This window comes from Danio rerio, chromosome 13, assembly GCF_049306965.1.
Source record: "Danio rerio strain Tuebingen ecotype United States chromosome 13, GRCz12tu, whole genome shotgun sequence".
Taxonomy (NCBI): Eukaryota; Metazoa; Chordata; class Actinopteri; order Cypriniformes; family Danionidae; genus Danio; species Danio rerio.
The window spans coordinates 19391324-19415000 of NC_133188.1; the positions used below are offsets into that span (position 1 = coordinate 19391324).

The 23677-nt window shown below is 35.3% G+C and overlaps 1 protein-coding gene and 1 long non-coding RNA gene across 6 annotated transcripts in view; both read right to left on the reverse strand.

Annotated features, from left to right (window-relative positions):
- lrmda (leucine rich melanocyte differentiation associated) overlaps positions 1-23677 on the reverse strand; it is a 597893-nt gene that overhangs the window by 539517 nt on the left and 34699 nt on the right.
- The window catches only part of LOC141376999 (uncharacterized), a 2471-nt gene continuing 1304 nt past the window's right edge, over positions 22511-23677 (reverse strand). The window contains exons 1-2 of the long non-coding RNA XR_012388743.1: positions 23349-23677; positions 22511-23305 (exon numbers count right to left, since the gene is read on the reverse strand). The exon at positions 23349-23677 is cut by the window's right edge and continues 1304 nt beyond it. This is a non-coding gene — a long non-coding RNA (uncharacterized lncRNA). The remainder of the gene's footprint in view (positions 23306-23348) is intronic.

The window sequence follows — 23677 nt, forward strand, 5'->3', positions numbered from 1 at the left end:
CCGGCCACCGTAGTTATGCCATATCAAATCCGCCCACACTAGCCCGGAGTTTTCGAGCTCCGAAAATGGAGACGTTTTGAAAAAGCTGAAGAGGCAGTTTTTGTTCTAAAACTTTGCTGCTCCATGTGAGTGTGGATTGGGGGAAAACTAAGACATCAGAAAACGAGATGTGGCTGCAGATATTCTGATTGGGACTTTTTCTGAATATTAAGTGCACAAAATCCAGTCTTGCATCCTTTCCTTATAAGTTCAGACTTCGCAAGTTTTTATGGAAAACAAACTACTGAGGACATGTCGGGTTAATCTTCAAAGGGAACAGTGTACTTTATAACTCCATTCGCACCGCCCCGCAGGCTGCATTGTTTCACTATATCAACAATAAAATGAAAACATGATATAAGGACCTGCCTATTTTCATTTTAATATTAACAACTTAACAGACGTCAAAAATGTTGAGCCGTCATGTAGCTACATATTTATATACGTCATTATATATGTGATAGTCATCTTCACTGTATGCATATTTATAACAAAACGGAGCCTAAAATAACAGCCTGCTTTCACTTTAATTAAAAAATACAAAAGATACCCTCTCTTTTTCTAAATATCAGTTTTAATAATCAATCACAACCATTATAAAACTATAACATACAATAAGTTTATACAATATACGAAATAAAGGCAATCAATAAGTCAAATGTGCAGAATCAGTGTACATGGTTACATGAATTAATAAATTAACTTATATGCACTCAGCCAAAACACGTTACCTGAGAACAAAGTAATAGATTCGAAAGACCAAAGAGTCGTTAGATAGAGAAAAGATTAATTAAATATCACATTTAACAAATATAGTCAGATTAGATCCAGCGGTATATCCATAATGAACTGCCCAAGGTGGGAAGTGTGCTCAAAGCACTCGCATATGCTGCAGCGCATGCCAGAGTATGTGTATGGTCACATGATGTGCATTTTGAGCAGTATAGTGTGGACGGAGATCTTTTTTAGAAATGATATATGAATCGCCAGTATGGCCGTGGATCATTTCCGTTCTAAAACGCCGTTTTAAAACCAAAACGCATTAGTTTAAATGGGGCCTAAGTAGTCAGTCCCATGATTCTCTCCAATCAAATAATGCATAGAAAAATCACAACAACAAACTGACCCCAAGACACAGATGCTTTATAAATCAGAAAACATGTACAGTGTGGAAGAATTAAAGGTTAAATGTAATGCTTTCTTACATTAAATTATTCTCACAATTTACATATATAGTCCATCAATGGAAAATAATTCAAGAAAAAACGTGGCAATGACGTAAGCTATATTTATTCATTTGCAGGGTATAAGGCGCAATCATTTTCACAGTGTAATACTCACTACTCTTACTTTTAGGAGGAATACGTTTTACTCATACTTTGAATTTACAACAGATACTTTTACTCTACATGCACTACATTTTTTGCCAAGTAATGGTGCTTTTACTTGAATATGATTTGTCAATACTTTTTTCACCACTGTTGACATTCATACTAAAAGTTTTCCATTCTTCTACATATATCTTCTTTTGGGCTCTATAGAACAATAAAAAATCCTCAAACTGATTTGGAACAAGTCCAGAATTAGTAAACTGTATTTTTTTTTTTTTTTGTCAGAAGGTTGAACTATCCCTTTAAGCTGTCTAGAATCAGTGCAGTGAGGCATTTTTAAGGCCTTTTTAAGCTTTAATTTCAGTCTTAAATACAACCAAATGTTATTTATCCTAAGGTAAAAAAGTGAAATATCTTTCACAAGTAACATCTCAGCCTGTGTGTTCCCTTTAGCAGGGCTACGTTTGACTATTTATATTCCTCACCCCTTAATTATTCAAATAGAAAAGCACCTTCATTTGCTTACATTTTCATCTCTTTAGCTCACAATGGCCGTCTGTCGAGTCATAGCAGCACATTTAATCAGGGCCGCGCTCGTAAATTTGCAGGTAATGACAGAGAGCAAAATACCCATGAAGGTAAAAAGGAGCAGCTACCGCCAAGCGCGCTTTTTTTAGGAGGGTGTAAATAAATAAAGCTAACATCCCGCAGTTTGGCGCTCCAGCAGCCTCTGAGCGGATCTTTTTGATGTTGGCGCCTGTAGTGAAACCTTGTTTGGACAGCCATAGGGTGGAGCTGCCAGGCTTCCAGCACTGCCAGAGAACACAGGCTACTGCGGAGGAGCACACAGGGGTCCTCTCAAACCCTGCGAGGGCAGATTCTATCACCTTGGCAGGGAAAAGAGGCTCGGTATTATTAGACCCCATCAAGGAAACTCCGGCTGACAATAAATCCCAGAGTGCTCTCTGATGCGGACGCAGAGGAAGATATGAGGCGGAGTCCAACTATCTTCACAGGATCAAACACCGTCACTCAACAGGCTCTGCAGCTGTCTATAATATTATTAAGCTAAAAATATTCACTTAAATTGTAATTACGGTCAATGTTGATTAAGTGAATAGACATTATATTCATTTTATGAACTGGTTAAGTTGTTTCAGAAATGTTATATTACAATTAACCTAATAATACATTTTAAAAACAAATGCTAAAATGTACTATTACTTTAAATTTCAATTAATAATTTATTGGCTTCTTAAAATATCCAATACAAATTTCAATTTATAATTTGTCTACGTTAATAATAATAATAATAATAATAAAACAACAACAATAATAATAAAATGCATGTGTAATTATGAGAAATATTAATTAAATATAAAAAGTTTACAGTTGAATTATTAGCCCCCGTTGATTTTTTTTTTCTTTTTTTTCCCAAATGATGTTTAACAGAGCAAGGAAATTTCCACATTGTCAATACACTTTTTTTTCCTTTGGAGAAAGTCTCATTTGTTTTATTTCGGCTAGAATAAAAGCAGTTTTTAATTAATAATTTTATTTTATTTTTATTTTAAGGTCAAACTTAGTAGCCCCATATATTTTTTTCTCAATGGTCTACAGAATAAACCATCGTTAATACAATAACGTGCCTAATTACCCTAACCTGCCTAGTTAACCTAATTAACCTAGTTAAGCCTTTAAATGTCACTTTAAGCTGTATAGAAGTGTCTTGAAAAAAATCTAGTAAAATATTATTTACTTTCATCATGGCAAAGATAAAATAATTCAGTTATTAGAAATGAGTTATTAAAACTATTATGTTTAGAAACGTGTTGAAAAATCTTCTCTTCTCTGTTAAACAGAAATAGGGGGAAAATAAACAGGGGGGCTAATAATAATAATAATAATAATGATAATATTAATAATAATAATAATGAAATATACATGTTTAATTATAAGAAATATATATTAAAAATATATGTTTATACATTTTTATTAATATTTTTATCCTTCCTAAAAAATGCATGTTACACTGTTGAATAATTAGAAAATAATAATAATAACTTGTTAAAAAGAAAAAAATCAATAGTGAAAGACATTTAATAATCACCATTCATTTACAACTAAAAGTAATAATAATATTAATAATAATAATAATAATAATAATAATAATAATAATAATAATAATAATAATAATAATAATAATAATAATAATGATAATAATATAAAATATAATATATTTATAAAATATAAATGTTTAATTCTGAGAAATATACATTAAATATGTTCATAATTATATATATATATATATATATATATATATATATATATATATATATATGCTACACTGTTTAATAATCGTGAAATAGTAATAATAACTACTACTACTAATAATAATAATAATAATAATAATAATAATAATAATAATAAACACATTTAATTATGAGAAATATAAATAAAATATATACTATGCGTTTATTATTTTTAATAATATATACAGCAAGAAAAAAGCCTGGTTTGTGTGCCGGCAAGGTCAGTTGGCATTTCTGAGTTTGTATGTTCTCCCTGTGTTCGCTTCAGTTTCCCCCACAAGTCCAAAGACATGCACTATAGGTGAATTGGTTAAGGTGAATTGGGTAAGCTAAATTTTCCATAGTCCATGTGTGTGAATGAGTATGAATGTTTCCCAGTGATGGATTGTGGCTGGAAGGGCATCCGCTGTGTACAATATATGCAGGATAAGTTGCCGGTTCATTCTGCTGTGGCAGCCCCAGATTAATTAAGGGACTGAGCCCAAAAGAAAATGAATGAATGAATAATATTAATAATGAAATACACATGCTTAATTATGAGAAATAATAATGAAATACAAAAATGTTTATACATTTCTATAAATATCAAAGCTTCTCCTGTAATACAAAAGTATGTCATACTCCTGAATTATTTCAACTGAACTTGTAAGAGCAAAATGCTCCAAAATTGACAGCTAATAATCACTTTCCCTTGTGTAAATATACATTTTTAAACAAAAATCAAAAAAGGAAACAGGAAAAAAAAAAAAAGTTTACGGACATGTCAGCTACCCACGCATTTAGCTTCCCTAAAACACTATTTTGGATTTTAAGTACTTCTAGTTGCTACTGAAATCATGAGCGGGGGACAAAACCATGCCTTGAGTCTTTGCTGCAGTTATAAAATAAAACCATTATTTCATGAGTGGCCTGTCAAAAGCAGGGGAAGAGGGAAATCAAAACTCAGCATAAAATAATAATTCAGCTGTGTTCTGTGGTGAGAAGGCTGCGCGGCCTTGTGTGAGAAAGAGGAGAACATGCCTAAGTTATTACTGCAGGAAGGCAATCTGTCAAATCTGGGCTGTTTTGGCATGGCAAATACCACTGGTGAGATCAGAGAGCCACATTCTGCTTGCAATTACTGCTAAAGGACCTTGGATGCAGGCAGCCTGCTATCAATTATTTCCCTGGCCTCAGACACTTGGAGCTGTCAAACCGGTACTGTCTTCTGTTTTGTAACAGTACAGGAGAGGGTCCCGAACAGCCCCGTCTTTCAGGCATTTGAATAGTTTACGCTATTAAATGTGTTGTTAGAGACCTGCGCACCTCCCATTTATTCCGGCTGTCTCTTTTTCCCATTGTCTAACCACTTCAGAAAGCACATACTCTTAAAAAAAAAAATGCTGCCGAATTTGAACAAACCCAAGCATTGAGTTAAATGCATAAAAGATTTAAAACTACATTTTTAGCACAACAGTCGGGATTGTACATACAGCATTTTCAGAGTGTGGTGTCATCCACGGTCATGGCATCTATCTTTAAATGTGTGAATTTGCTGCAGAGAATGCCATAAATCCATTCAGTCTGCCCAATTGAAGAGGACAAACGGTCCTTCTGATATGCATGAGCACGTGGCAGCGCTTCACGCCGGCCTGCTTTAAATGATAATCGCACAGTCAATTATTGATCAGAGGGTATCAAATGGGTCCGACGGAGATCTGCATATGCGTCAATGAAGCATTTATCCGAACAAGTGCTGCTGTGTAACCCCGCATCCTTCTGGGATAAAAGGGAGCATGGGGAAATTAATCATTTTTCCACAGCGTGACAGCACTTTGGCCTGATGTGGATAACCCATCCCCTAGGGCAGACCTCTAGATCATCCAGGGCTGTTGCTTTGGCAAGAAATGGACAATTTTCCCCCCCGGTCCCCTGCCAAGTCCTGGGACCTTATGGCTGAAAATTGCATTCTTATGGTAAGCAAATGTGCAGTAAAGCAATAGTGGGGTTGCATGAATCTATCAGAGTGGAAGTTGGAAGAGGTCATTATTCAGACTCAGGAAAGGAAGACTCGTTTCGAGAATGACCCTGCAAGTCAAAACAGCTTGTCTGTTGAGACGTATGTAATGAACGCATGTCTACACATTAATACGGTTATAAAAGCGGCTAATGCAAAGCATAGGCTATAGATGCTCCTTTCTTTGGACTTTCTAAAGTCTCAAACTTTTCATGTGAAATGGTAAGGATTAAATGCAAATGTTCTTATGAGTAACTCTTTCATTTAAAATTACAAGTGAATCAAACCAAAAAAGATATGATGATATGTAATCCAAAGGTTATGACAACTGATGCAAAGGCCATTATTATTTATTATAACATAATACATGTTCATTTCAATTTTTATCTACATATAAAACATAATATTACTTAAACATTATTTTCATGACATTATTATTTATTATTAAAATTAATCTGTGAATTACCCATTTAAATAAATGGGAAATAACTGAATTTAATTAAATGATTTTGTTTTTGGCTATCCTCAGTTATAAATACAAATGTAATACTAACAAAACACAAAAAATATATAACTATTACTCTGAAAAGCATCCCAACAAAAGCAATACATTTTTATTTATTTACTTATTTATTTTTTTGGCATGTCAGTGTATTTCTTTCGGGTTCATTTTTAAATATATAGATAACATATATTGTATAAAGACATTCCAAATATCTAGAAATTGTTTAAAAAATAATATTTATTCCATTTAATGCTTCATATAATAATAGTAATAATAATACTACTAATAATGATGATGATTTCATACATTAATATATTTTATATATTAATAAATGAAACATTAATTTCGAATTATTGTGTGTTTTAAAGTGGTTTCATTTAAAGGAAATAACAGAATTCCACAGTTCAGCTAATTTTATTCTCACAAAACACCAAAAATATATAACTATAACCATGAAAATCTTCCAAACAAAAGTGATTAATTTTACTTGCATAAATATGCCATTATCTTTTTACAGATCAATTTCCTGCATTTGTTTCAGGGTCAGGCGGTGCGGTGGCACAGTGGTTATCACTGTCGCTTCACAGTAAGAAGGTCGCTGGTTCGAGCCTCGGCTGGGTCAGTTGGCATTTCTGTGTGGAGTGTGCATGTTCGCGTGGGTTTCCTCCGGGTGCTCCGTTTTCACCCACAAGCCCAAAGACATGCGTTATAGCAGGTAAACTCCCACTAATAGACTACGGCCAATTTAGCTTATTCAACTCACCTGTACCGTATGATGATGATAAGGATAATGTTGTTTATACATTTAATTTAGAATTTCTGTGTTTTGAAGTAGTTTGTTTTAGTAGAAGTAACAAATTCTACAGTTCAGCTAATTTCATCCTAACAAAACTCCCCAAAATATATAACTATAACCCTGAAAAGCTTCCAAACAAAAGTGATTCATTTTACTTGCATAAATATGCCATTATCTTTTTACACCTTTTCCTGTATTTGTTTCAGGGTCAAAACAGGCCTGAATATGTTACGAGGGTTAAGCGCTAATGACTATCATAAAACAGCTCTATTGAAATGTAATGCACTGCGCCGTGGGGGAAAAACTAATCTATCTAAAGTTTACAGATCAACTACAGAGAAAAGCTCTTAACAAATAAACCTAAACCCGTCACAAAACACACACCGCTTGTTTACTCCAATAGGATGTCATTTCCACGGAGTAAACATTGAATAATCTGCCTTTTCATCATCGCCATGGCAACATTAGCTTTTGTAAGATTGCAACCACATAACCAGGAAAAGAAATCTATCCAATTTAGTTTCTTCTCTTTCCACACCTGCATAGGGCAACTTTTGCCTGCTTGCATTTTCTCGTCTATTGAAGGCGTGGATTTTATTTTTGATAGAAAATTAAAGTTTGATTTTAAGCCGTGGGTTCCTTTATCTCTCCATCCCTCAATAGGTTTAGTCATGCACAGAGAAGGTGCTTAGACCTTCCCAAAGACTTTCCTGTGAAGCGCAGGCTGTCAGCGGCCTTTGTGTGGGGTTTACAGCTTAAACCCGTTGCCCTATACATTGGGTGACCCCTTTTTTCCCCAAACTCTAAAGTTTTCTCCAACATCAAACTCTGGATTATCTTTGATTTCCTCTCTCAGGTGAAAGGAGTTTTAACTCCCGAGCTGAGGATCTGACAGACAATGGGGAGGAGGGAAATGTTTAGTCACCACATTATCAGGAGCCACTTACCACTTGTCTGAAGTATTTTTCCTCCACATGCTAATTAACATCTCCTAGTATCTTGCACCCCTTTCCAGCCCATCCCTTCCCCCCCAAAACGCTCTTTTTGGCTTAAGGCCTCATCTTGCTTCGGGACAAGGACTGACATATCAAGGCAAAAGCCATTTGCATGCTAATTCAGATCAAAGGCAAACTCTCAGCCCACATTTGTCACCTTTTTTGTGAGGAATTTCACTTGTGCTAAATAAGCAGTATTGATAAGTTCTTATAAAATTTAATCGTTTTCCAATTAACTATTTAAAGGTGTCTCTTCAAGGAGGATTCCTCTGGCAGGTTATAAGTGGGCCGCTCTTTGTGATGATTCAGGGTTGTGAAAAAGTAAGAGGAAGATGGTGAAGATGGGAGAACATCAAAGCTCAGGCTATCTGACAGGGATCTTCTCAAGAACAGCACATAAGCCTGTAACAACATCCACATCTTCTCCACACCATTTAGCTGTCAGCAGAATATTAACAGAATTACAGTGAATCAGACCATAGCTGCATCCTAAACGTCGATGTTGATGTAAAGAGAAATAGCAGCATTATTTATTCATACATTTTCTTTTCGGCTTAGTCCCTTTATTAATCTGGGGTCACCACAGTGGAATGAATCGCCAACTTATCCAGCATATGTTTTACGCAGCAGATGTTCTTCCAGCTGCAGCCCATCACTGTGAAACACCAATACATTCTCCTTTACACACATACACTACAGACAATTTAGCTTACCCAATTCACCTGTACCGCTTGTTTTTGGACTTGTTGGGGAAACCGGAGCACCCGGAGGAAACCCACGGAAACGCGGGGAGAACATGCAAACTCCACACAAAAATGCCAACTGACACAGCCGAGGCTCAAAACAGCAACCTTCTTGCTTTGAAGCAACAGTGCTACCCACTGCACCACCGCATCACCCAGTAGCAACATTATTATATAGAATTTTTTTATTAAATAAATGCATAAATAAACATGCATGCATACAGACATGTTAGGGATGTCCAGACTCAGAATATGTGATTGGAAATTGAACCCAATCACAGGGTTTCAAACTCGTTCAGAATCAGACAATACCTCCCGATCAGGACTTGAATATATATGTATATTATAAAAGTTGAGGTGCTATTTGTTTTTAAATTAGTTTTTTTTTTATTTGCTGTTTCACTAAAGTTTAAAAGTAAAGAATTTATGTTATTTATTACTTGATTTTTTAACTACCTCATAGAAGGGTGAAAGTTAAGGTGAATTAAATAAACAAATAAGGAACAACCTGCATCTGTTTCATCGCTCTTCTTTATTTATTTATTTTTTATTGTATTATAGAAGTATTGGATTGGGTTTTGGTATTGGTAGATACTCAAAATCAAATGACTCAGAGGCAAAAAAAAAAACTGGTCGGAACTGCCCTAATACAAGTATACACATTTCAAACATATAATCCCAAATTATTTTACAAATTAAATTTAATATTTTTATTTGTTTGTTTTAGGGCTGCACAATATATAATTTCAGCACTAATATTGCAATGCGCAAATCTGTAATAGACACATCGCAGGACCTGCAATGTCAAGTATTATAATTAACCAGGAAACAGTTCAGAGCACATGATGTGATTGCAAGGTTTAACCCTAATACAACGGTTTGAAAGATTTTTGATGTGGCTGTGAATTCAAGTGAATTTAAACTACTTTTGGCACAAGAAACAATCAAGTCTGCCACCATACCAAAGAATGAATGTGTTTATTTATGCAATGAAGACTTCATGCAGGATTATTTTACATTTGATTATTGAATTTATGTACCTCAATACACCTACAAAAACGATAAAGCACTTTTTATTTATTTCCATTGTTTTCATCCATTCTTTAATTTGTTTTTGGGTAATTTTATGCAGATGAACTCACCTACAAAATTCCAATCGAGGGAAAATGATGAGGGTAAAAATAATCTAATATCTGGTTCTGTAACAGAACAACTTTCTCTTTCATTCTGAAAAACATCTTCACACTTTAGTGAAAACACTGATGCACCATGTAATCTGCGTAGCACTCCTTGAAGCAAGAGGAACAAATCATCCGATCCACGTGGTTTGGCTTATTAATTTTTTTTGCGTATAGACGTCTGCGACAGTAGTTTTTCACGGTCCTGATGGTTCATGTGCATAATATTCATTAATCTGTTAGTGTAAATAAACATCTTTTCTCAGTAAAAGCACAGTTTGTCTGGCGCACTTCACCAATGTCATTTTACTCTGCCGCCCCACTTCTTGCTCGCCGCTTATGAGCAGGTAAAGTGAGATTGCGGCTGTAAACAGTGCCCCTCTGTTCAACATGTATCAGTTTGAATAGTCACATATTTGAATCGATTTTCAACCGACTCACGGTGAATCGTTACATCCCTAAACGCAATATAAATCACAGAAAATAATAATAATAATATTGTTGTTGTTGTTGTATTATTATTATTATTGATTTACTTTGCATTTCTGTGTTTGTATAGTGGATTCATTTATTAGTAAATTATTTTTCTTTATTATTATTAGCATTAGCAGTAGTAGTAGTAGCAGTAGTAGAATTATTAGTATTGTTATGCAAACACTTTTTAAAAGTATGTATAAACACATTAAAAATATATACATATATATATATATATATATATATATATATATATATATATATATATATATATATATATATATATATATATATTTTTTTTTTTTTTTTTTACATTTATTGGTTTAATTTAATAATAACTTTGTATGTATATATGGTTACGTTGAATTAACTGTACACACACAACATATCGATACATTATCAAGTAACTAATAAAAACAAGTTCATAAATCATTCATTAACAACGACATAAATAATAATAGAAATGTGTAGTAGTATATGTAGTATCGGTAAAAATGACTATTCCGTTTAATAATCAGAGTGAGCCACGTTCATATTAATAACCTATTCTTTTCACAAATGAAACTCTAGTGCTTCCAGGCAGACCTCATAACGCGTAACATTATACTATCAAATCTACTTCTCAGCGAGTTTGTCACATATCATTTGACAAGTGTGGCGCTTTGCTAAAACCCAGCGACACTAAAAAACTTTAACTGTTTCCAGGGGAATGTGCCACGCACGGTTCATATGCGGCAGATCACAGAAAACGGCCAGCACAGCTCGCCTGCTCCCATCAATCAAGCCGCAAATGGCTCTTCAGACACTCCCACAATTCATTTTCCAGGGCGCCTTACGTGACCACCATCTTGAAAATAACACGAGCGGGGGAAAAAAATAAGGAGAGAGCAGAGGGCTTTAAAAATCACTGCCAAATGTTCTCTTTTAACAACAGGCTCAAAGCACATCATCGGATAAGAAGCCTTCGCGTATCCCAGGTGGACTTTCTTTTCACCATTGCTCTTATTTGAAATTTTTACATGTGCAGTTCACTCTCTTGCCTTATTTGATGCGCCCCACACAAACATGCGCAGGGCCTGAATCAGATTTACAGCAACTGTCAAAGTCAGGGATGACAGACAAATTCATCTTCTCTTCATGAGTTTACATCCCAGGCATCTGCGGCGCTGATCTGGCCTTAACAAGCGCCAGGTCTCGACGAGCTGTCTTTTAAACTTGATGTTTTCATGGCTGGAGATGAATTGCCCTGTCATGACAATCTATTTATACAGCAGTTAGAGGGTGGGGCTTTGGTTCCAGGACAGCAGGATTTCATGGGCTGAGGTCCCCTTGAAGCATCTGTTAAAATCTGCCTCTGTCAACCCCTGTGTCTGCTCTGGATCCATAGAGCCGCGTTTCCAATGTCGGGCCTTAAGCGAGTGTGCAAGCGTGTGCCAAGGACAGTTGTGTTTCCACTGTCACTTTCAGGGCCTCCTTGGGGCCAACGGGCACGTTTTTTTGGACCGTCCAATATATTGTGCTAAAGAGTGCCAATGGAGGCTTGAAGAGACATTTGGCAGAGTTTACTTGAGTCAGGAGATTATCCACTTGAACTTCGACAGATCATATATGATTGTAACTGTATTTATTTGGTTTCAAGTTTTACTGTGGTTGATTTTACTTCTGTATTCACATACATCACTTAAACATAAAATGATATAATGTACGAATGAAGTCAAAATTATTAGGCATCCTGCGAATGTGTTTTAAACATTTCCCAAACGATGTTTAACAGAGCAAAGAAGTTTTCACAGCATTTCCAATAATATTTTTCTTCTTCTAAAAAAAGTCTTGTTTAATTTATTTTGGCTAGATTAAAAGCAGTTTTTTTTATTTTTTTTAAACCATTTTAAGGTCATATTATTAGCCCCCTTAAGCAATATTTTTTGATTGCCTATAGAACAAACTATTATAATACAATCAGGGTTTCTGCAGATTTCATCAATCTGTCAAAATTAAGACTTTTTAAAACTGTTTTAGGACCATTAAGAATTAAGTTTTAGACTTATATTTAAAGGCTTTTTCTAATGGCCCAGTCCGGTCATGGGTAATAGTTTTCTTTACCTGGTTAGGGAATTTAAATTGGGGGTTTTGCTGTAAAAATGTAAAAACAGCTTTTTTTTATTTATGTACAACTTTTATTTATATTTAAAAAAAAGAATTATTGAGATCTATTGTTGGTCATTGGATGGATGTCGGTCCAATTAAGTAGCTTTACTTGGATAAAGCAAAATTTAGACCTGATTAAAATGATTTAAGAATTAAAACACTATATTGTAGTGAATTTAAGACTTTTAAAATTTTGATTGAAATTTTTTTGACTTTATTTTTGGCCTTTGTAAGTGAATACGACAGTATTTCAGAAAGGAAGCAAAGTGGGAGAGAGAAAGGGGGTAAGGATGGAAAATGTCCTCGAGCCGGGATTGGAACTCAGGACGCATATGCCAGCGCACTAAGCATTATGCCATTGCGGCGACAAAATTTAGGCCTTTTAATACTTTAAGACATAGCAGACACTCTTTACAATGCCTAATTACTTCAACTTGCCTACTTAACCTAGTTAAGAATTTAAATTGCACTATAAGCTAAACACTGGTATCTACTAGTAAAACTATCTAGTAGAATATTATGTACTGTCATCATGGCAAAAATAAAATAAATCAGTCAGAAATGGGTCATTAAAACTATTATGTGTAGTAAGATGTTGAAAAAAAATCTTTCTGCTAAACAGAAATTGGGGCAAAATATAGAGGGGGCTAAAAATTTTGACTTCAACTGTTTTCCTTTATCTAAAATACTAACATTATATATATATATATATATATATATATATATACATATATATATATATATATATATATATATATATATATATATATATATATATATATATATATATATATATATATATATATATATATATATATATATATATATAAAACATTGTTAAAATCTCCACATATCATGTACTTTTGTGGAAAATGTCCACAAATGAAAACTCATTTTAATAAAAAAAATGTATGCAAACAAACAATGGTGGATTCACACAAAAAGCTAAATTAAGTATTAAAGCAAATAGATTACCTACTTTAAAAATGGAAAAGTGCAAATATAGGTGAATTTTCACAAATGAAATGGAATGAGCAACAAGTCTGCCAGAAATGCACACTTCCCTCACTCACGTCTTCTTTAATTGAGCAAATTTTCCTAATGAGAATGACACCATTGAGCCGAATGCCATGTTTGCATTGACTTTGCATGTAATCTACTCATGCAAATACTTAATTTTGCTTTTGGTGTGAGAACCCAGCATTATTTAATTGAAGAGGAAAATTCAAGGAGAAAAACATCTTGCAAGTAAACGACAATACAAGTATTTATCAGTATTTCTAAACATAAAAGCCTAAATGGAGTGTATCCCTGGTTGCAAATAAAGGAAAATCAGTGTTTTCTTTTTTGTGTGTGAAAAATACTAAGGAGCAGTACTGACACAAATTATGAAATTATCTTTTATTCATAAATTATTTGTCTTATGTTGACACTGGAGTCTAAAATAAGTTTGTTTCTAATGCATTTGTTTTGCTCGCAGTGACTTGACAGTAGAAACCCAGCTCGGTCTTCGGATCACAAGCAGGCCGCAGTGCACTTGCATTCATCAACAAAAGACCAAAAAGGAGAGCAGTGGAACTTGATTGTTGCAATTAGGCAAAATGTATTTGCTTGGTGTGCATGGTTAGGGAAATGTGTGAGCACATCTATCACCAAAGCAGAGTCTCGCTCAATGCGGACCAGTGGATTACTCCCTAACATCCAACTCAAACAAAGCATGCAGGCACCAGGCAGGAAGCTTGTACTTGCTAAATGAGCCTTAATGGTAACACAGGTTATATATATTTATATTAGCTTTGAATGGCTATTACTATATCACTTAGACAAAAAGATTTGAAGAAAAGCTATTACCGAGTCTCACTGGTAGGTAAAATAGCAAATTTGCTTAAAAAAACAATGCCATAGTGACAGCACAATAAGGTATTTAGTATAATAATAAAACTAAAATAATTCATTTGAATTAACTTGATTATAACTTATGTATTTGTTTTATTTAAATACACCATTTTTATGATAAACAAATAAAAAAAGAAAGTATTGGACTTTAATCACATAGAGAGTTGGAGAAAAGTTATTATCCAGGTTTATTGGCAGGTAAAACAGCAGATTGCCAACAAAAGCAATAATAGTGAAAAAGCTTAATAAAGGATTTTATTATATGCAAAGATATTTTGATTTTAAGTCACTTATTTATTTATTCATTTGATTTAAAAAACAGATATTCAGGTTAATGTCTGGGCTGTGGTCATATAATTATATAAAATCCATTTATACATTTTTATACATTTAAAATTCTCTCTCTCTCTTTCAAAATAACACATGCAAACAAAAAACTCTAAAACAATTCAGGTGCTTTTTTAAATTAACTTGTAATGATTGCTATTTTTATATATTTTTTAATAAATTGTGCCATAAAGGACATGCAAAAACAGCTAAATATTTAGCTATAAACTCGACTGACTGGCTGCTCCAAAGTACAGTTTCACAATGGAATCAAACTCCTTTCCACAAATTTAATTAAATATTTTTTTTATGCATGCAATTAATTTTTCAAGATTCACTTTCATTCAGCAACAACTTTCGTTTTTTTTTTTCCCCGGACAGCATAAATGTGTGATCAGTGATGATGATAATGACTATGATGGGTGTATGTGTCTCCAGGAGTTCACTGTGTGTGTGCGGACACTCGGAGAAGATGTTTGTCTGTGGTCGATTCGATGGATGCAGAGAAGTGTCAAACAGCTGAGTGTGTATGGCTTATCTTGTCAGAAAATGCAGCTAAAAGTCCTACACAATGGTAATAGTTTGATAATGACATTTACCTGTTTTTACTGCACTTCAATACCGCGACTGAAATTGGAAAACCCAACATGTCTTAATTCGATTAGTGTTAACAACGATTATGAATTTAAGCATATCTAAAGTGCTATTCCATCGTATGTTATGAGCTGTGGTTAATGCATGTGGTTGCAGTTGCAGCCTCTGTTTTTGGACAAGGCAAGTCTTGAAAAATAATAATATATTGGTTACACTCACCTGCCCCAAACGAGTGACGCGCAACAGGCCAGACTCTCAGGCGTTTGCAAAGCACTTGATGTGCAGTTCTAATCCAATCCTGCCTTCAATCTTCAGTGCTAAATTCTATCTCAAGCTCTATCATAACACTCACAAGACTACATTTTACCTCGATGAGAAATATATATATATATATATATATATGAAGAGCTTAAATGCAAAAACCTCTAAATGCCATCTGAAATGTTCTCCTAAAATGACCATTTTTGTCAGCCTCCTATGTTTATGTTCAGTTATTTCACTTTAAAGCATTGTAAATAACTTCTTTGTCACTATAGAAGTAAAATTACTGAGCCTACACACAGAAGTCGCATCATGGAAGTGCAGCTGACAAATCTGCAGCAACTGCGTGATGCTATCAAGTCAACATGGACCAACATTTCTGAGGAATATTTCCAGTACCTTTTTGAATCTATGTTACAAAGGATTATAGCAGTTCTGAAGGCAAAAGAGGGTCCAAACCGGTTCTAGTAAGGTGTACCTAATAAAGTGGCAAGTTACACCGTGTGTGTGTGTGTATACTATATACACAATTTAAAAATATATTTTAAAAATTAGGCCTTGGTTTGGTATTCTATACATCCGTTTATTCATAAAAAAAAGTATTTATTTTTAGATTAATGCTAATTTAAAAATCCAATATGTGATGCCATATGTGTCATACACATTATGCATATTAATCTTTTTACACTGTTTAATCAAGCCCTTATTGACATGCTATTGAATGGTACACATTATGTGAATACAATGCTTTTAATGAATGAATGAAACCAGTTTGAAAGCTAACCTGAAGACATGTTATAGAAATGAATTAAACACTTAGAATATTGAAACTATTTGATTTCAGTGACCAATGCTGAAATAATATCTTTGCAGTATATATGACTCGCCACCATATGACCTACAAAGGGTTTAGCCAAAAAAATAAAAAATAAAATAAAACAATCTCTGACAAAATAAAACATTTCGTTTTTTTTTTTCAAAAGCTAAAAGCCCCCTTCACATGCTCAGGTTTTCTAAAATTGTCATTGCGTCAGCCCGGCTGCGTCCTTGTCAACCCTTAAAATTTAAAATTCACAATTGAGAAACACTGATCTGCCTGGAGTCGCGAAAATGACAGCCAAAGCGCTCATGAATGCAGCCAGCCTCGCGACGGCAGATGAAACTGACTTCATGACTTTGCCATGGAGGGAGTTTGCGCTGTAATTCATCTTAAAATGGATTGCTCTGTCACCTCCACTAACACTTACTGAGAGCACCCATCAATACTTTTTGTCAAAAGCTGCACACTAGGTAAGATGTGCCATCAATCACTATTTACATAAAACGCAAAAAGCCTCTCCGTAGGCAAGTCTGCTAGAGGTTGATTTTACCTGGAAAGCTTTTCTAAGGACAGAGGTCAGAATGAGCAAATAGAGAAATCTTGTCAAACACGTCAGTCAAACAAGAGAAAGAGGAGAAAAAAAACTACTACTGTCGATTTACTTCCTAAGGCGTGCCAAAAGATTTTCATCAAGCATACAAAAACAAACCTTCTCAAGCTATTCTTATTCATCCAGTGTTTATCGTGACATGTCACAGTGTTTAAAACGAAGCTGAAAAACGGAACCATGCTTGAATGAAACAAAGAAAATGACATATTAACAAATGTCAGAACTGTACACCGATTGTGATTAGTTCACTCACAAAGACTTCATGAGCATCTGTGCAGTTTCAACACAAACTCCCCTTAGGGAAAGCAACAAGACTTAATGTTAAAGATAGCCATGAACGAAGGATGAAAGATGGCTCCCCTAGTCCTCTCAGCCAGGCCCTTCCTCGCAATGTTTGGACAAGTGCAGAAAGTTGGGAGAAATAAATATTTCAGCTCTCGGCAGGCTCTCGAAGCAATTCAGATTTGTCTGTAAATAAGCCTTATTTGATATAAAACACACATGCTGGCCTTAACTCGCAGTGGAGCGCTTCAGATGTTTGTCACACCGGATGTGTGCTTTAACGCCATGTATGACTGATGAGTGATTTACCAGCGCTTGTTGAATGTCTTACCGTCCCACACCAATCTCATGACACCACACAAAGCCATTGGAGACACACCGCTTTGCCACGCTTCACTATAAACAGTTTGGACAAATATTGAGAGCATTCATTAATTTATAAGGATGTCTGTGTAGTTTTTGGACCCAGGCCTTGGCTTATTTGATCCAGCGTCACGCAAAGCTTTCTATTAGATTTGAGTTTATCATCGGATGCGCGTAGAAAACACTTGCTAAGTCAAAATGACGCAGTTGGAAATGCCGCAACAAATGTGTTGCAAAAGAAAAACGCCTTCGCATTTATACACAAACAATTCTCTGTCTGTTTAACGCACACACACACACACACACACACACACACACACACACACACACACACACATCGAATTCAATTTGGAAACCATCATCTAGCTGCAGAGAGGCGGACAGGAAAGTCATATTGGTATAATGCTCATATTATCAATCATCTTGACGTTTTATTGGCTTTATCACTGTACATGCCATTAAAATGATGTCTGGCTCAGACTGTCAGGGGCAAACATTAAACAGACCAGGATTAAAATGCACATCTCGAACAAGTCTCCCTCTCCCTCCTAAATGACTTCCCAGTCAACAGCACGAGCCGCTTTAGCCTTTGAGAAATGCACCAGGTGCTATAAGTCAACACTTTCGGTGGCAGGACGATAGCGTCAGATTTACAGAGATGCAAAATCACTCCTGGATTCATCTATTGCTGCATTAAAAAAAAAAAAAGTTGACAGTGAGTAAAGGGGAGAGTTATGAACTACTGGATCTCCTTTAACGTGTGAGCTCCTCATCAAAAGCCAATGGCCAGCTCTTCAGGCAACAGACTGATATGCTAATAATGACGCTCATAAGAAAACATTAATATTACCACTTGCACCATTAAAAGTCATTTTGGTGGTACGCAGAACTGTGAGGAAAGTAAATATCCATAATTCAATGGATCCTGACAGTTAAAAGCTTGTAAATGGATGTTAAAATGCTAGCGCTGTAGTCAAGCTGGCAAATACACTATAAAACTGAATAATTCTCCTATGCAAGCAGAGGTGCTGCTACTTTAATCAGAGGTGGGGTTCAAAACACAGATGCAGAGCAATGGAAAAAAAGGAAAAAAGATATTAAACATTTTTCGAATTAAAACATTAGTTATGAATTACTACATTGGTTTGATTTGCAAACTTGTTCCTGGAGGGTCAGTGTCCTGTAGAATTTTGCTACAACAGTAATCAAACACACCTGAACATGCTTATCATTGTTTTCAAGATCACTTGGAAGCTAAGAACAGGTGTGTTTTGATTAGGGTTGGAGCTAAACTCTGCGGGACAACGTAGGACTACCCTTGTGTTTAGTACACTAGGTTAGGGGCGAGCGCCACCCCTTGTATTTTTGGATAGAGTAGGATAGTTAGGATACTCTGAAGACCTCTTCGTGTGTTTATTAATTTAGCTTTCATGTATTTAGTTAGTTAGATGTTTCTGTGGAATTAGACATTGTTTGGGTTTTGATTTTTATTGAAAAATAAAGTAATATATGCTAAACAAACTGGTAAAAGCTCAAGCTTCGTCAATAAAAGTAATGAATTGTTAATGTATTATTCTAAAAGTGAATGATACAATTTTTTGTGTGTAATATTTTAATATTATGACCTAATGATCTGATTTCTTTTCTTAATTGAAGACTGTGTTAGTATTTTTCAAATGAACTGACACAATGTTTAAAAAACATAACTGGAAGTGAAAAAAAAGCATCATTTCAAAATTGTAGCAAAAAAATACAATTTACAAAGTCTAAAATCCTAAAGGTAATATCAATTCCTTTTTAAAACTTTTTAAAGACCTTCTAAGAATATTTTAAGACCTCATCGCCACTTCAAGTTCTAATTAGTATGAAATCTTTAACTTAATAAACAGTTGTTAATAAACAGTTGTAGTTAAATTAATCAATGGAGCACAACCATGTAATAGAACACAGATATAAGCTTGGAAAAAACAAAGCTTGAAGTAATAGATTATGCCGTTGTTTTTAGCGACTGTTTAAACTTGTCTTTCCCCAACCAGGATGTAAACTTACATTTTCCCATTTTGCTGTTTGTTTCACTCTATGGTTTCGCTACGTTGTCACAAACTACATGACATCACCCGGACGGAGGAGATTGGCCAGGCGTGTCCTGGCCCATTTAACTATTTTTTTTTTGTTGTTTTATTCCTTTTCCTTGATTGTTGTTAATTTTGAATTGATCAATGAAAATAAAAAAAAAGACGTGCCCACACCCTGAAGAAATTACTTTAAATAAAATGTAAATGAAAATTCCATCAATTCCATTTTTTTTTTCTAAGTCTTTTAGTCGAGGCAAATCTTTATTTCTGCACAATGATTGGGTCAAAATGACTCAAACAGTGGGAACCAAAGTCACCCGTGTTTCTAAAAATGCAAAACAGCAAAGAGTTTGAAACAGCCATCATGCATCATGCAGTACTTTTTGGTGCCTCTAGCTGTGCAGAACTTCCACACTTGGACTTTAAAATGAAGAGCAGATGAAATGGAGCCATTAAAATAATCTGATTACACATCTAAATCTCACACATCTGCTTTGAAAAACAAGATATTAATCTGAAAGCCAACGAGCTGCACTTCTACCAAATTCATTCTATAAATAGTGAGGCCCATTTTGTCTCCTCACTCTCCATCCCAGTGCAAAGCAGTCGCCCCAGGCAACTCATCAATACTGCACTGCTGCACAAAAGATGCCCAGTTCATCTTACTTGTAATCTGGTGAAAATCTCCTTTTGTGCAAGAGCACTTCACATGCAGTCATGAAATATGTTATTGTGTCTCTCCTCGTCCCTGGCGAACAATGTTGTCCTTTCTGTTGCTGAGCGAAGCCTGAAGACACCCTTCACACGCACTCAATGGAACCCAGTCACTAAACATTAAGCATCACAGCTTTGGACCATATTAAAATAATTATGACATCACTCTTCTGGCATATTTCTATGCAAAGGGGACGAGTGCATATTTTTGCCTGCAGTTGAATGAGGAGGAAGAGGCCCAGCTGAACAAACTCAAAGTCCTGTTTAATATCCAAAGCTCTTCTAGTTTCGGTTAAATATAAAATGATCTATGGGCCGCAGTGCTCTTGATGGAGAGCCTTGCTGAGTTGCATCATTCCCCTTAATTCCATTCATGAGCCTTTCCCCATCGCTTTTTTTGGCCGTTTGTCACATTTCTCCATTATTCATTGTGTTGGGTGAAAGATGGATTCACTAGGATAATGCATCAGTTCCAGCTTTCCACTCTAAAGAGGCTAGCACATAATAATGAGAACGAACAAGGGCAGGCCACCATATTTATCTTCATACTGAAACAAAAGAGCAGTATTTAGATGTGAATGCATAAGGAAACCTATATATTGATCCAAGAGCAAGAGTATGAGTAAATGGCTTAAGCGTGATTCTTGTTTGAAACTAAAGCTTTGAAATTACATCCTTTCAGATTTTTATTTGCCTCCAACCATTGTTGACATGATGCTAAAATGTCTGTAGTTCATAAAAATGAAGTTCACTTTCAAAAGATTCTGAAAAACTATTTCAAAGCTGAAGCAATCTATCATATTAACACAATTTTTTTTTCAAAATTAACATTTGCATTAAGATACAACAACTAACAAGCTGCCTCACAACTAGTGTTGCTTTCTTCAATGAAAACTTTGACTAAATAGCTTAATCAACAAACCTAATGTATAACATTGTGACAAAAACAAAAAGAGATGCGACAAAACTGCGGTTTCTTAGACAAAAAGGTCTTGTCACTTAACAGGAACAATGTACAATATAGAATATAAAGTCATGGTGCAGTTGAAAAATAAGTACTATTGTGTATGACCCCATGAGCTTGTAGGACTGCATCCATACATCTCTGCAATGACTCAAACAACTCATTAATAAAGTCATCTGGAATAGCAAAAAAAAGCGTTCTTGCAGGACATGCTAAGCATGGGTTCATCTTCAATGCCTCCATCTTCATCCTACCCCAGACATGCTCAATAATCTGGTGACTGGGCTGGCCAATCCTGGAACACCTTGACGTTCTTTGCTTTCAGGAACTTTGAAGGCTGAAATATGAGAAGGAGCGCTATCCTGCTAAAGAATTTGCTCTCTCCTGTGATTTGTATTTAATAGGAAGCACAAATGTCTTAATACCTCAGGCTGTTGATGTTGCCATTCACTCTTCAGATCTCTCGCATGCCCCTATACTGAATGTAACCCCAAACCATGATTTTTACTTCACCAACTTTACTGATTTCTGTGATAATCTTGGGTCCCCAAGGATTTCAATAGGTCTTCTGCAGTATTTGTGATGATTGGGGTGCAGTTCAACAGATGATTCATCGGAAAAATCTACCTTCTGCCACTTTTCCAAATGATCAACTAGAAATCAAGTTTTTCAAGGATTATTTGTTGCTCTTACAGCTGGGATCAATGACTTTTGTCAGGTTTAAAAAATAAAAACTATGTTAAAATGTCTGAAATTAAAATGTTATAACATTATGTTATAGATGAAACTAAATGTTATTACAAAAACACTAGTTAGTTTTGTTTAGTCGTGTTATTATTATTTAGCAGTAAGGTCACACTGCTTAGATGCAGGCAATGCCACTTCCTCTAACCACACTCGAGGCATTATTTAGAAGAAGACAACAAACAGACAAACACAGAGAAAGCTAAGGAAAGATTGCTGGCCAGCCAGGTTTCATTGGGACAAAAGGAAGCAACATTTGGAAAACTTTCATTACAATTAAGAAAACAGAATGTGTTATGATTAAAGGTTCAGGACACCCTGGAGAACTTTTTTTTTTAATTAACAGATTTGTGTGTGTTGAGCATCAGTTAAGACAATGTTAGCACCTGTCAGCTTTAATTGTGGGGAAAACTGGATAATTTTGAGCTTTTGTCAGCTAATTTCAGCTTCCGGGTTTAAAATGATTTTTGGGGCGGGATCAAAATCGGTGACGTAGCGCAGAACTGCAAATGCAATGATGACGCGTCGGTTTCTCATTATTATTCATAGCAGAGTTTCTTATCCTATGAGAAGAGCCGGCTGCTTAATTATTCATGAGACCTGCCAGAGTCAAGCCTGAGCTGTGAGACACGTCACGGACCCACGGCACAGGCACACAGTATTTAGCCGTTCATGAAGGCTCACATGCGTTTGTTTCCATGATCCACGGGGTTTGTTGCATGTTTTCCCCCGCGATCTTGTCAGGGACGATCATACAGCAAAGCTGTGTGTGCTGCTAGCATTTTTGTCGGGAGAGCAACACGAGAATTAGAGAATGCCGGATGCTGTCTTTTATCAGGAGTTCGTTCACATTCAAACACATCACTGTGCTGCTGTGTTTGCCTAAATCCTCCAGATTACCAGCAGGGCTAATGGTTAAAATAGACAGGTCAGGAGACCTGCTGCACTGAGTCTGCTGGATACGGGGATTGAGGGAGAAGTCCTCATTTATAGGGTTTACATGAACACATTTATCTTTACAATGATATAAATTGTGGTTATGTGTATATGAAATTACGAATAACAAATGTAGCAGGGCATTAAATCACTGTTCATTTCTTTCCATTTTAACTTTGTAAACTATAAACTCATGCGTCTCCTCACGGTTTGTCTCATTTTGTGAGCTAGCTTTGTTCGCTCACGTTCTCCCCTGCTGGCCACGCCCACTCCTGCCCGATGCTCGCGGAGCTCCACGCCTAATAATCATGCATCTTTTGAAAAAATCTTAAAGTAGACTTTAACCGAAAGTGGGGGGTGTCATGGCCCTTTAAAGATGGAGAGAAATGCAGCCACAAAAATTGAAGAAGAAAAAAACACCACTGCTTAAAAGATATTTAAAAACATTCAATAAAGAAATAAATGTCAAGACATGTAACTAATGTTAAACTTAACTAAAACCAGACTAGACTAAAAAGAGTATGAAGGTAACTAAAACTAATAAAAACTAAAATATCAGCTTCACACAAAGACT